This window comes from Rhopalosiphum maidis, chromosome 2 (assembly GCF_003676215.2).
Source record: "Rhopalosiphum maidis isolate BTI-1 chromosome 2, ASM367621v3, whole genome shotgun sequence".
In the NCBI taxonomy this organism is placed as follows: domain Eukaryota; kingdom Metazoa; phylum Arthropoda; class Insecta; order Hemiptera; family Aphididae; genus Rhopalosiphum; species Rhopalosiphum maidis.
The window spans coordinates 15,172,084-15,185,413 of NC_040878.1; the positions used below are offsets into that span (position 1 = coordinate 15,172,084).

Sequence of the window (13,330 nt, forward strand, 5' to 3'; positions counted from 1 at the left end):
TTATTGTTCCGCGTAGGTATAGTGTTATACCATATTAAGTAATAAATTATTTTATTATCATAATTCGCGACATTTTACGTAAGTCACCGGCTCTATCCTCGTCAAAGTGGCGTACCCAGTCGGCAGTCGATACAATTGCCACGGATTTGCGGGGATTTGTCTCACCTTTATCGTATATAACACATACGGTGGCGGCACGAGGGGAGGTTTCACGTGAGTCGTATGTGTCACTATTATCCGAAAAGCCCGCGTGTTATATTTTATTATAATATATTATTACAATACGCATTGTCTGTGATTATTGTAAGTAACATCTTAAGATACCGTGACGCGACCACGGCTTTGTGCAAGTGTACCTATGCCGTCACCATCGCCGAGATAGGGTTATCTGTAGACGTAACAAAAAAAGAGTGCACACAAAAGAGACCCCGAATGGCTCGTTTACCCGGCAACGGGGACTGGGGAGGGATAGATGTATTTTTCAATGTGTATAATATTATCATAAATCCATTTCTGTGTATATCGGCAATGATAGTATGATATATATATATATATATATATATATTAATATAATCGTATCGAGGCTCACCAAATTACGACCAGCTACTATCCTTGTTGCTTGCACAGTCTTTATCGGTCATGATGTTAAATATACGCCACTGGAAAACGGTGCATTGCGTTTCTGCACATTATTTATCAATAGTATTGTACTGATAAAGTGACAAATGACAATAAGTATTTAAATGTAATATTTCAATGAGTTATCACTAATTGGCCCTGTTCGGATGATCCTGCAGTAGAATCGAATTAATCGTGGTGGATAAGGTACTCAAACTTTTTATAAATACTGTTACATTTTAATTCTAATCAATAAATAATAATAATGTATCATAAATGTAATATTATATTTGCATATAGTAGACTAGTAGCACAGAATATAGTAGAGTAATCCATTGTTATTATTTTAATATTACTCGTATAGTCGTACGTACTTATTGGTTTTGAAACTGACGACGTTGCAGTTGATATTATTATACAATATTATAATATTTTAATAAAACGTAATACGATGCAATTATTATATTTATATATTATTGTGTCTTATTAATCTGTATTACCTGCTGTCATATGCATGATATATAATTTTTCAAACAAAACAAAAAGAAATATTGCCACTTATACGCTTTAGTTTTTCGAGAATATCGCATAAATCTGACAATTATTTAAGTATAAAATATTATATAATATAATAATGTAATAATGTTTCATGAACTTCTTCATGTTTATATTGTATACTATATACCTGCCTATAAAATAACTATTTTCACATTTCATAAGTACAATTCTATGTTATTCAGTGATCCGATTTCCTGGAAAACAATGTGCGATGAATCTATCGAAAAACAACCAAACCTTAGACTATTGAGCAAGTTTGTTATTGTTAGTAATATGACATTATATATATGTTATAATAATTTGGATTTAAGATTCATCTACGGATATCATAATAATATATTATAGTTGTTTGTCATTATTTGTTTACTGTTATACCTACCTAAATATTTATTTATTTACTTATTTACCAAACCGTATTAAATAATTTGAAACATTAATGTAGGTATGGGTATGTAGGTTTTATGATGGTCAAAAGACAACATTTGAATGGCAACGGATTGAAAAACGTTGACAATTATATTACAAACTTATGAAATTTAATTTATATAATATAGTGGTTTTTTCATGTTTATATTAAGTTTCAATATCGGTAATAATTAAGAGCTGTAATTTTTTTTGTTTTATGATGTCTAATAGTTATTAAGTATAATATCATTGTAATATATATTACATTTTTATATTATTTTTCTAGGGAAGTCAAGTACCCCGTCTTACTCCCTCCTAACAATGGACACCCATGTTTTTATTATAAAAGTTTTATCTTTTACATATAAATATAGAATGAAGTAATTAGTGAATAATTCATTTTAAATCTAATTCATGTTAGTCATATCACATACAAATATGAAAATATGATACATAGTAGTACTGCATGACAGTATTAGAGATAATTACCTACTACAAAATATTATAATTTATAATATAGAACCAAATAGCGATGTTAGCTTAGGTACATAGAAATAACTATTAATCTAGTTCGGATGGATATTATATGAATTCGATACCAAATAGGAAGTGCGATTAGTTACAACTCAATATTTTTTCCTCGCCATTCCTTCAGATGCAATACTTGAAATGTATAGCTAGTAGTCGGCACATATATTTATTTATATATAAATCAAAATTGGTCGACAATTATATTTGTTTGAAACTTTAAAATATGAATGATTAAAAATAATATAATCATTAATTTATGTTATATATTGGTATCTGTTAGTAAAATATCAAATCTTATATTGAACATTTTCGAGTAAATTAACTTCTATCAAAATATTATTGTTATTAAATTCTAAAACATCAAAATATAATGATAATGGAAATTGATCAAGTCGGCAAGAACAGCAAAAATATGAAAATTTAATTCGAGCAGTAAAAGTAAAAAAAAATAAAATTGTTATTGTATAGTATAGTATGCAATATAGAAACTGCAACATAAATTATCATAATAATAACTATGTTTATACATCATACTGGTATACATCGTTCACTGTTTGCGTTTTTGAAAGTACGTGTCGACGTCATAGTGGTATCAATGGCATAATTTTATGTTACAAATCAGTGTCTCTGTGATCGACATATGTCAAAATCTATATTGCTCTGGTTGACAATATATTACTTTACACTCGGACAGGGTGCACTATGGGCATATTGAAAAAATATGTCATCCACAAATCTCAAGCGGCGCCACCGATCGCTGACATCTAGTTTACATCTTTATTTCACGAATCTTTTTATTAGTTTATTACACTGCCAGTTTGTAAATGGCGTGCTTCAAGGTTTAGTTTGAAACTTTCGATACTATTAATTTATTCTGTGGTATGATTTTCATTTAATAAACGGTATCGGTGCAGTGAAAAGCGTAAACTATTAAATGATAATTTACCATACATCATATTAATTATATACACCAACAACATAGACGTATAATAAAGCCATCATGAGACGCTAACGGTCCGTTTATTTTTGGAGAGACGTTATTCAAGTGAGGTAATACGAGTAGGTAGAATGTTTTTTTTCATCATGTAAAATAATACAGCCGGCCGATTCAAAAAGGACAAGAATTCTTGTTATTTGATTGGACAGAAATGTTAAAAAGTATTTTACCAAGGATTTCTATGAAATAAAATAATAATTAAGCTCCTTTTAATTGAAAGAATATTGTATTGTTAAAATGCTTTTCGACATTATAGATATATTTGTATATGTATATATTATACAATAATAAACTGTCTACAACCTATTTATAAATATAGAAACGAAGAAACATACGTTTAGCCCGCGATAATGTGTGTAATGTAAAAAAAAAATTCAAACAACATAATATAGACTGCACGATGTGGTGAGTTTTCCAATATTTTTCACTGCCTTCAACATAAGAAAGGTGGTGCCGTTATAATATGAAATTTGAAATCAGATTTAAAAATAGTTTTAAACGAGTCTTTTAATATGTTTTCTAAAAAAAAAAAATTAATTATTTTCGGAAGTTTTTTTTACGAACGGTGAGAATATTCATTGAAGTCGAAAAGTTACATGTTCTAAATCTGTTGCCTAAATTCATTTTTCCACATCTATAAGGGTGTTATATAAAATTCATTGCATATGATAATGAGTTCATATAATATTATGTATTTGATTCAAAACTGGTGGTTTGTTAACACGGTTATGTATTGATAATCGTGCTTGTTTAATACTAAACTATTCAAATCTGACGTTAGACAGATATTTTCATAAAAATATTCGTATTTACTATTTAATAATGGATGCATATTGTTAATATGTCCGCTATGACGTTTATACTCGTACCTGTAACTTAATGCGCTGTACAAATATAATATATACATTATAGGTATATAAGATGAATCGGAGGAGGTAATGTCCCAGAAAAGTTGCATGGTTAAAAAATTAGCGGAAAATGAAATATTTCAGTAAATTATATTATGATATTAATTCATCGTACAATCATTTAATATATTATAGTGTTGTTCACAATAAAACTGCGTCAAAAATCGGTCAGATGTAAAAACTTATTCTTGGTATAATATATTGCTGTAACTTGTAAACACTTAAAGACAGAAGGAATTTGGTTTACATTCCGGGAATTTAAAACAGTTTCCCTCTAGAAATAATGTTCAATATTATATTATATACTAGTTCACTCATATTGCGGTGTAAATATACCTATGGTTATGAATTTATGATGCTATATGATTTACGATGTGCAGCAGTACAGCCGCATCCACTGTAGTCTGTAGCATGGTGTATAATATTTATTATACGCGATGATTTCTTAATATCCCAAATTTGCATATCGATGGTTGAGGATATAATATATAGTGGCTTTTCGTAGAAACGTGTAAGTAAATTTTACGGTTGTAAAAGTATATTTCGTTTGTTATTCTTGTGTACACAATAAAATACTTTATTATTATGTATTGTTCGATGCTGCAAACGATTCCTTTGAAACAGCTATTTTATTTTCACTTTACAAGCCAACGACATGTCGGAAAATAAATTGAAAATTATTATATTAAAACAAAAATTAACGTTTAATAATATAACGATTGCAATGAGGTTAATAAGTATCGTAAAGGAACATTTACGAAATAAAAAAATGTACCTATCGGCATTCAGCCAGAAAAAAAAAATACTGACTTTCGGGTAAAAGTAGACTTCTTTTAGTCCAACAATATTATACTCGATTTAAAATGGTAATATTCATGGTACATATTTTTCAAATATTATATTTATTGTACGCGTTTCGCTTCCAACAAAGTTATACTATAACGAAGTTAAAAATGAGTGGTTTTATTGTTGACATGAAAGCATTTTAAAATGTATCTACCATACTTATAATATATGAATATCGATGAAGTATGATAAATTGATAATAATTAGTTATAAGTTATAAATATAATATTATTGGTGAAATTACTGAAATTGTTGATTATATTACTTTATATTAGTCTTTTTTAATAGTCTTGCTTGTTTACCATACACTAAAAATTGTTTACAGGGAATTAGATCATAAGGGTTGCATATAGTCGAACTATAATAATACTATTTGTAATAATACCTGATGTTGCTGCTGTACCACAAAACAGCATTTCGTATAAAAACGAAATATTTGTCAATCGCGTTAAACATTTTAATATACTCATAGTATAATTAAAAAATGCATTCATTTAAATATTGATACACTCTTTCCAACAGTACGCGATATTCTAGGTACCGTATGAGCACGGATCAATGTTGCTGAAAACATTATCGTGCTCGTGCGGTTACAATAATAATAATAAATAATTATATATTATATTATTATTATTTATTATACGTCTTAATCCTTTAATCCTTCGACGTCATCGTTTTCCACCCGTCGTTTCGAGAACACAAAGTGTATAGTACAACAATATAATGATATAATAATTATTACCGACCGCAGCTGACGACAAACAATGAGACGGTATACGAAAAAAGATTATTTACCATTGTAACGTATTTTCTCTAAACATAATAATAGCTAGACGAAGACTATCCTAGCTGAGCCACTACACAACACAATGCTTATAAATTAATATACATTATATAATATTATTATAGTGTCTTTAAAAAACCGAAGCTTTCATATTATAATTTACAATATAATAACAAAAGTCCTGTTATGATGTATGGTGATGTAGGGTTGGATGGTGGGAGGGGAAGGCTGTGTAATAGGCCTGGGCTTCCTACGATTTTATAATTATTTAACTGTAAACACTAGGTACACAAAAATGAAATCACACCATAAAAATATATTATACATAAAAATGTAATTATTCGGGATTATTTCGTGAGCCTGAAATATAATATAAGATTTAGTCATGTATAATATATATCTACAAATAATAAAAATGTAAACCGTAATACATTTGTTAAGTTTGATGGGTAGCGTCTATGTAATGAAATGTTAGGAGTTTATGACTGTTAGGTATTATAACATAATAAATAATACCTACTGACCTAATCTATAGGATTTCGTTCTGGGCATAAATACTAGAATAAAATGTACTAGTTTTTATAACTTATGTATTATTTATTTCAAACGTAAAGTACCGAAGACAACATGAAATAGACGTATGTAATAAGAGTAAAAAATAAACATACATCTTGCTCAGTTATTGGGGCTATCAAACACTTCTCTCAGGGACCGTCCCCACATACTTAAATCTAGTCTATATATAATATATATGATAGTCATACCGAAATAACACATAGTTATTATCGCCATCAATCGTTCGTAAACGGTTGTCACTGTAGGTCCATAGATAGCAGTGTATCAAAACCAATATGAACTGAAAGAAATTATCGACTTATGCGTAGTTGTTCAGTGAGAAATTTTATACCACTCATCGGTGTATACGTGTTTGAGTGTTTCCTATTTGGAGACACGTGTAAAATGCGTCTGAAAAACAGAACGATGACCTTAATAATTATAGTCAACTAATAATGTGTGTTATAATAACTACGTAGTTATACACGTATAAATATACAATAAATGTATAACAATTATAAGAATATACATTTATTTTTAATGTTTGCTAGTATTGCTTCGTTTCCTCGAATGCGAGTGTAGTCATTTCGGTGCGAAGCGTTTCCAGACGTTCATATCACATTACGTATTTGAATATATAATAATATATACATTTATATACGTTTATGCGCTGTAGAAAATAAAAATATTATAATAATGACGATCGATACAGATCGACCATGTCGCAGCTTCGATGTGCGCTTCACGGAAATTGTCTGTTTGATCTCCGTCACGCGTGTAACTAATCATCGAGTCTTTTATATCGCAAGAAATGCGTATATATTGGATTGTTTGGCATGATCAAAGTGAACGAAAATTTGTCATATACTCATCTATAATATATGTGACTATTAAAGCGAAAATATTGGGTGAAATATATATTGTATTATATTACATTATCATGTTTATTTATATATTACTTCTTGACGTCCATTGCGATGGACATTTATCTCTACGCTACCCTGAAAACCAAATATAAACGTATTTTTGTTTAGATTGATGTGATATGATTATATTACACATTTCTATTCTCGATAAAGATATCTTATCAATGAAAACAAGTACATTATATATGAATAATTTATTAGCTGTTACCCTTATACCTAAATCAATTCAATGAAATTTTTTTTTTAAAAATTGAAAAATCAATACAATTTCATATGATATTACGGTTAAAAGACACTGGGAGGATATAATTACGAATTTCAGAACTTGACTGAACTTGTCTAGAAGAGTTATTTACTTCAGCAATACGATATATAGTTATTATTTAGAGGTCAGTAAATAACAATTTATTGATAACGACACCGGGGCCGAGTTATTGCAGAAGATGAGATATTGTGGTCGACTTCGATTTTACTCGAATAGTGTATAATGTATATGCATATAACTGGGTGATATTGCGTATTCATGTAAGTGACTTTAAGCAAATACTTATTATTTATAATATTCAACTGCCCCTACCCTAGTAAACTCTGTTCCTGCACTTTTTGAAAACAGCTAAAAAAATGTTTAATTATTATTCATAAACATTTTTTAACATTTTTGAACATAAATATTAAGCAATAAATTATATCTATTATAACAATAATTAAAATAATATCATGATTGATCCAAAATTTAGATCTATAGGTCTGAGTAATCGTTCATGAAACCGAAATGACTTGAATAAAATTAAAACTGATTAAACAGACTCCCTCTAAGTATGCAATCGGACACTAGAGCGCTTATGGTTTATCGGATAATACTATTTAGTATCATTGTTGATTTTGATATCGTGCGATATTGCGGCGTGACAAGTGACAACCATCACGTGACTTAGCCCGTATAATATATTTTAACGGCTCACGTTTTCACGCGCGCTCACATGATATAGAGACATAGATAGTAGTGCTTTATATTATGAATTATTATCGACTTATCGTATATCTATTATTATGTTATATCTACAGGTGCATATATATTGAGCTTCGCCGTGTGTCTGAAGGATCTCTGCAAGTCGATTCGATCCTTGAATGCGGTAATAAACAAACATTTTTATAATACGGAAAGTAACAGCATGACGTATCGGCTCAGGCCGAGTGTTTTTTAATCTTAGCCAGCATGTTATCTTGCGTATTTAATAACCCGGGTCGACACGCGGTAAGTCCGTGTCCGACGCTCGTCGTTTATTTAATGAATTGTGTATGTGTAATTGTGTGTATAGTATTTATTTATATGATATTAGTTAAACGTGTGCAAACCTTAAAACATTGTGCGTAATAGTTTTCGGCCCTTAATGTAGACCACTCAACCGCTGCCATTTCTCTAAGTACAGTCATCCTCAACGTTGTCGCGTACTCGCGTTGATGCAAGGATTTTTTAAAAGAGGGGCACAATTATTTAAAAAATTGTAGGTATATATTATGTAGATATTTTGGTGAAACGACATTTTATTTGGAAAAAATCATACAATTTAAAAAGCTCGTTTGTATATCTACGTGGTTAGGTAAAGCTAACAGTGGGTAAATATTATATAATGAGAGCACCATTTATCAGAACTTATTATAATATTAAAAATTATTGTTACTATTTGTATTATATTTATTCTATCTTACCTATAACATATTATTATTGAATTATTATAATTTTTAAACTTATATATGTTATCTAAATTTTAAATTGTTGTACAGGGCTTTGCCAGTTAATATATATAAATAAATAACATAGTTCAAAAAATTTGGTGAGATGCGGCAAAAGAATTATGTCATCACGTGCACGTGTCAATAATGATACAATAATATGATTGTATATATATATATATATATATATATATATATATGAACTATATATTCATTTATAAGTATAATATAATATGTATATAAATAAGTTATTATATAGATGAGTAAACAACCGACATAATACATGATATAATTGTATAGGTATTGCACTATTGACAGCAACGGTGGCGCCAGAATCTTTTAATGTTTTATGACATATTATATGTAACTTATACAGTACATAAAAAACACCTCCCACAGTCCTACCACGAAAACTAAATATTTATATGATTTTTAAATATATACGTAGGTATATATATAAATAAATATATGTGTCAACCGGTCGTTGTCGTATAGTTATGATATTGTGTACATGGGTTCGGCGCCACTGTGGGGTTTATTGGCCAAAACATGACGTGGTTAATGAATCACTATTGAAAAGAAAAATGACTGCAGCAGCACGCATGGAGGGTAGATAATTTCTGAGTTAGTGAACAGTTTTTAAACACATTATACTATAAACGAAAAAGATTATCGTAATATAATAATAATTATAATAGTATATAATAATAAAGTGCAGTATTGTAAAGTGCATTCATCTCTTTCGACCGCTCGCAGGTGTAGAGTTTTCTCATTTACTTTCTTCGTCGATTCTCTCTCCCGTCGGTGAACCAAAGTCCATCGTTATTGTATGGATTTTATTCGACTATACGTACTAAAACTTATACACAGTTATAATAGAAAAAGGTCGAATATGTTAACTGAACGGACGCAATTCCCGCGCTAACATTAAGCCGGTTTTCTTCTTGTATCTTGTCCACAGCATACTATGCAAGTATAATAATAATAATAATAATAATAATAATAATATATTCTGTCTAGACTTCTACACCGTTAATGATAACACCCGGACAGCTACGTTTATTTGTTTATTATATTTCATCGAATTCGGTATGATAATTTTTTTATTTAGTGTTTTACTTTGTATAAATACATCATTATTTTTGAAAAATGTCCGGAAATTGATGAAAATAACGAAGGATGCTGTTTTCAAATTTAAATTGTAAAGCGTATTTTTTTGTTGTGATAAACAATACTCTAGTAGTTTAATGGGCGTTTTATTTAAGTAATAATCCTACTTTGTTTTGTGGCATTTACAAACAGAATACAGAAATTTTAAAATTTCCACTACCTACTATCACATCAACAGAAATATAATGTTATGGATAATAACTTTAATTATTCTTATTATATTTATGTATATTTGAAATACAATTCTAAAAAAATATCGGTGACTTCTTTAAACAATGAATTCGTGAAACAATGTTAGAAAGTTATAATGGGCTATATAATATTCAATAATAGTTTTCATATACTTGTATACATTATTTGTATAGTACTTAAACACCTTCGATTAAACATAACTATAAAATAATATGTCTATTACAATTATTTATTATTAGAGTAGAGGACTTGTAGTTCTAAATAAGCTCTAAATATGAAAACACTTATGCACTTAAAAACCCCATAATAGTAATGCATTTAAAAATATTTTTTGCGAATTTATTTAAAATTATTAATAAAATAAATAGCATGTAAAACGTAAAACAATTCAAAATAATTACATGATTTAAATATATTTTATACCATAGCTAAATGAGCAAAACACATTTTTCTTAATTTTATATTTTTTTTTTCTGGCAGTAATTAGTGTGGAAACAATTGATTTATGCTAAATATGTCTCAAAAAGTATAAAATTGTAAAATATACCCTAAAAACAAAAATGACTCAAAATATGCATTTATATGCAAAATAAAATTTAAAAACTAGCTGTGTGAAAACATGATATGTATACTTGTTTCGTACTCTGCTATTTTTTTGACTGCGTAAAACAAATATGCAAATGCTACAAGTCCTCTGCCCTATTTATTATTATTGTCTAAATGTATAATGTATCTTTAAATAAAGTTTTATTTTATAAACTACATGTATATTAATATGGGAAATGATAGTGAATTCAAAATAATAAAATTGATACTTAAACATATTTACCAATCACAATATTATTATTTATTCCCGTACAAGATAAATATTATTATTGTAAGACATGTTGTCATTTTTGAAAAAAAAATAGGATATTAAGTCTGTAAAATAAAATGATCCATACAAATTTAAAGCGTTGAGATAAGGAAACTTGAAGTGGGATTAGAATTTAGTTTATATATTATATACTTATATGACTACGTCTAAACAAGAACATAAATATCAATAAAATTCCATTAAACGTTTACCTAATGAATTAAAAAATAAAAATTTTAGGATGTTCTCACGATTCTAACATATATATTTTTTTGTACAAAATTAAATAAGAAATAATAGTTTGAAACTTTTTAAAGAGTAATTTATATACATTGTGTGTATATGGTATTGAAAGAAATAATAATTATTCTATACTAACGTATAGTTTATCCTCAAAAAACACTATATTAGGTATTTTGATAATTCATATTGGAGATTATTAAAATGTACACACCCTTAAAGATACTGAGAATATATATTGGAATGTTATAAGAGATTATTTCTCTTGCCACGGTTTTAAAAGGATTAAGGAGACAACATAATGCTTATCTGCAATGTTATCGCCAAGGAAAATATTATTGTTTGTTTTTTCGATTTTCAATTTCAACACTTTTTGCTTTTATCGAGAAGCGTACATAGAATATAATCCCATACATATTATCAATAGTATCGAACCATAAAAAGACATGCTATATGAACTAGGAAATAATTTTATCGGAAGTCTATACGATGCACGTTTCAACGTTTGTCCGGGTGCGGAAGTAGAGTCGAAACGTGAATTGGGAATGGAAAAGGACAACGATGATAATATTTTATTACATTACACTCTGTGAAATATGAATTTAATATATAAATGAACATACAAAATAAAAGTAAATTGACCACCGTGATTTGTTAAATAGAATTAAGTATACCTTCATCCAGTGCTTGGGCATAATTGTATAAGATACTTATACAATGTGGACCGATTACGCTGAAGTTATATAATCGCAGTAATTTAGAAATTTGATAAACTGATGTGTATTTGATAATTTAAATATTTAAATAAATATTTTAAAAAAAGGAACTAAGAAGTAATCGATTTGGGTGTGAATATTGTTTTTTTTTTTAATAATATAAAGGTTATATTGTATTATCTATGTAACATTTGTTTTTCGTATAGTAATGGGCGATAGAGGAATAAAATATTATAATTATATTTGTGTAAAAAATAACAGCCGATAATTATAGAAAAACCACTTATTAGTTATAGTGGAATTAATTAAACAAAAATAATAAATTACAAAACTACTTAATTAGGTACACAAGAAATAATTGTGTATTGTTCTATGAGCATATTATAGTATATTATATTATAGCATAATAGTAAATAGGTATTCAAGTCGAATAATAAAAGAAAATGATAATATGCAAATTGTTATGTGATAACTTATGTGTATTGAATAAATTGCTATAACTATTTACTATTAACTATAATAGTAGTATAGGTATATACTATATATAATATTTATACTGTACTTGTATATATAAAAATAATTTATATTTTATTTTATACTGATGTATGTTGGCTTAACGCCAAAATATGGATAGTTATCTATTTAAACTATAGGTGAGACTTGTTTACCTTATGTATCAATATATCATGTATATATTTCTGTGCACTTGAGATACAGATTACGTTGAAATTATCTTAACAAATCTTTCTAGATGAGGAAAATAATTAATTTCATAAATTATTCGTGACAAGTTAAATAATTATATGTAAAACAAAAAAAAATTATACACATTTATTATATACTTTATGTAACTATATCATATTATAAATCGTACAACATCAAAATTATAATTGAATGTTTTATTGTAAATCATTTAATCGATAATTTTATAAGCTATAAGTTTATTAAGCGTATAATTGAGAGAGTAACAACCGTTGAGGTGGGTCTTTGCCAATTGCCCGTCTATTCAGCATATTTATTGCCTTGTGATACGAAATTTAAGTTAAATAAATATACTTATTATAAATATTTATATATTCAATTTTTTATAAAGATAATATATTTATGAAATTTCACTACTATTCGTTATTATTTTTAAAATAATAATTAAGTTATTGGGCTTTTTTGGTAAAGGAATAAATAAGTAAAATTATTATAGTTTTGTAGTTTTTTGTATAAATCATAAGTTATTACTATTATAGTCCACAAGAACTAAATATGACATACTCTCAAGACAAAATATTTATAATATACC

General features: G+C 27.7%; 1 long non-coding RNA gene across 1 annotated transcript; it reads left to right on the plus strand.

Moving 5' to 3' along the window:
• Nucleotides 1-606: 606 nt before the first annotated feature.
• Nucleotides 607-1,973, plus strand: LOC113554207. Its single transcript, XR_003405244.1, has 3 exons — nucleotides 607-825; nucleotides 1,359-1,440; nucleotides 1,868-1,973. It is a non-coding gene; the product is annotated as an uncharacterized LOC113554207 (long non-coding RNA).
• Nucleotides 1,974-13,330: the final 11,357 nt, after the last annotated feature.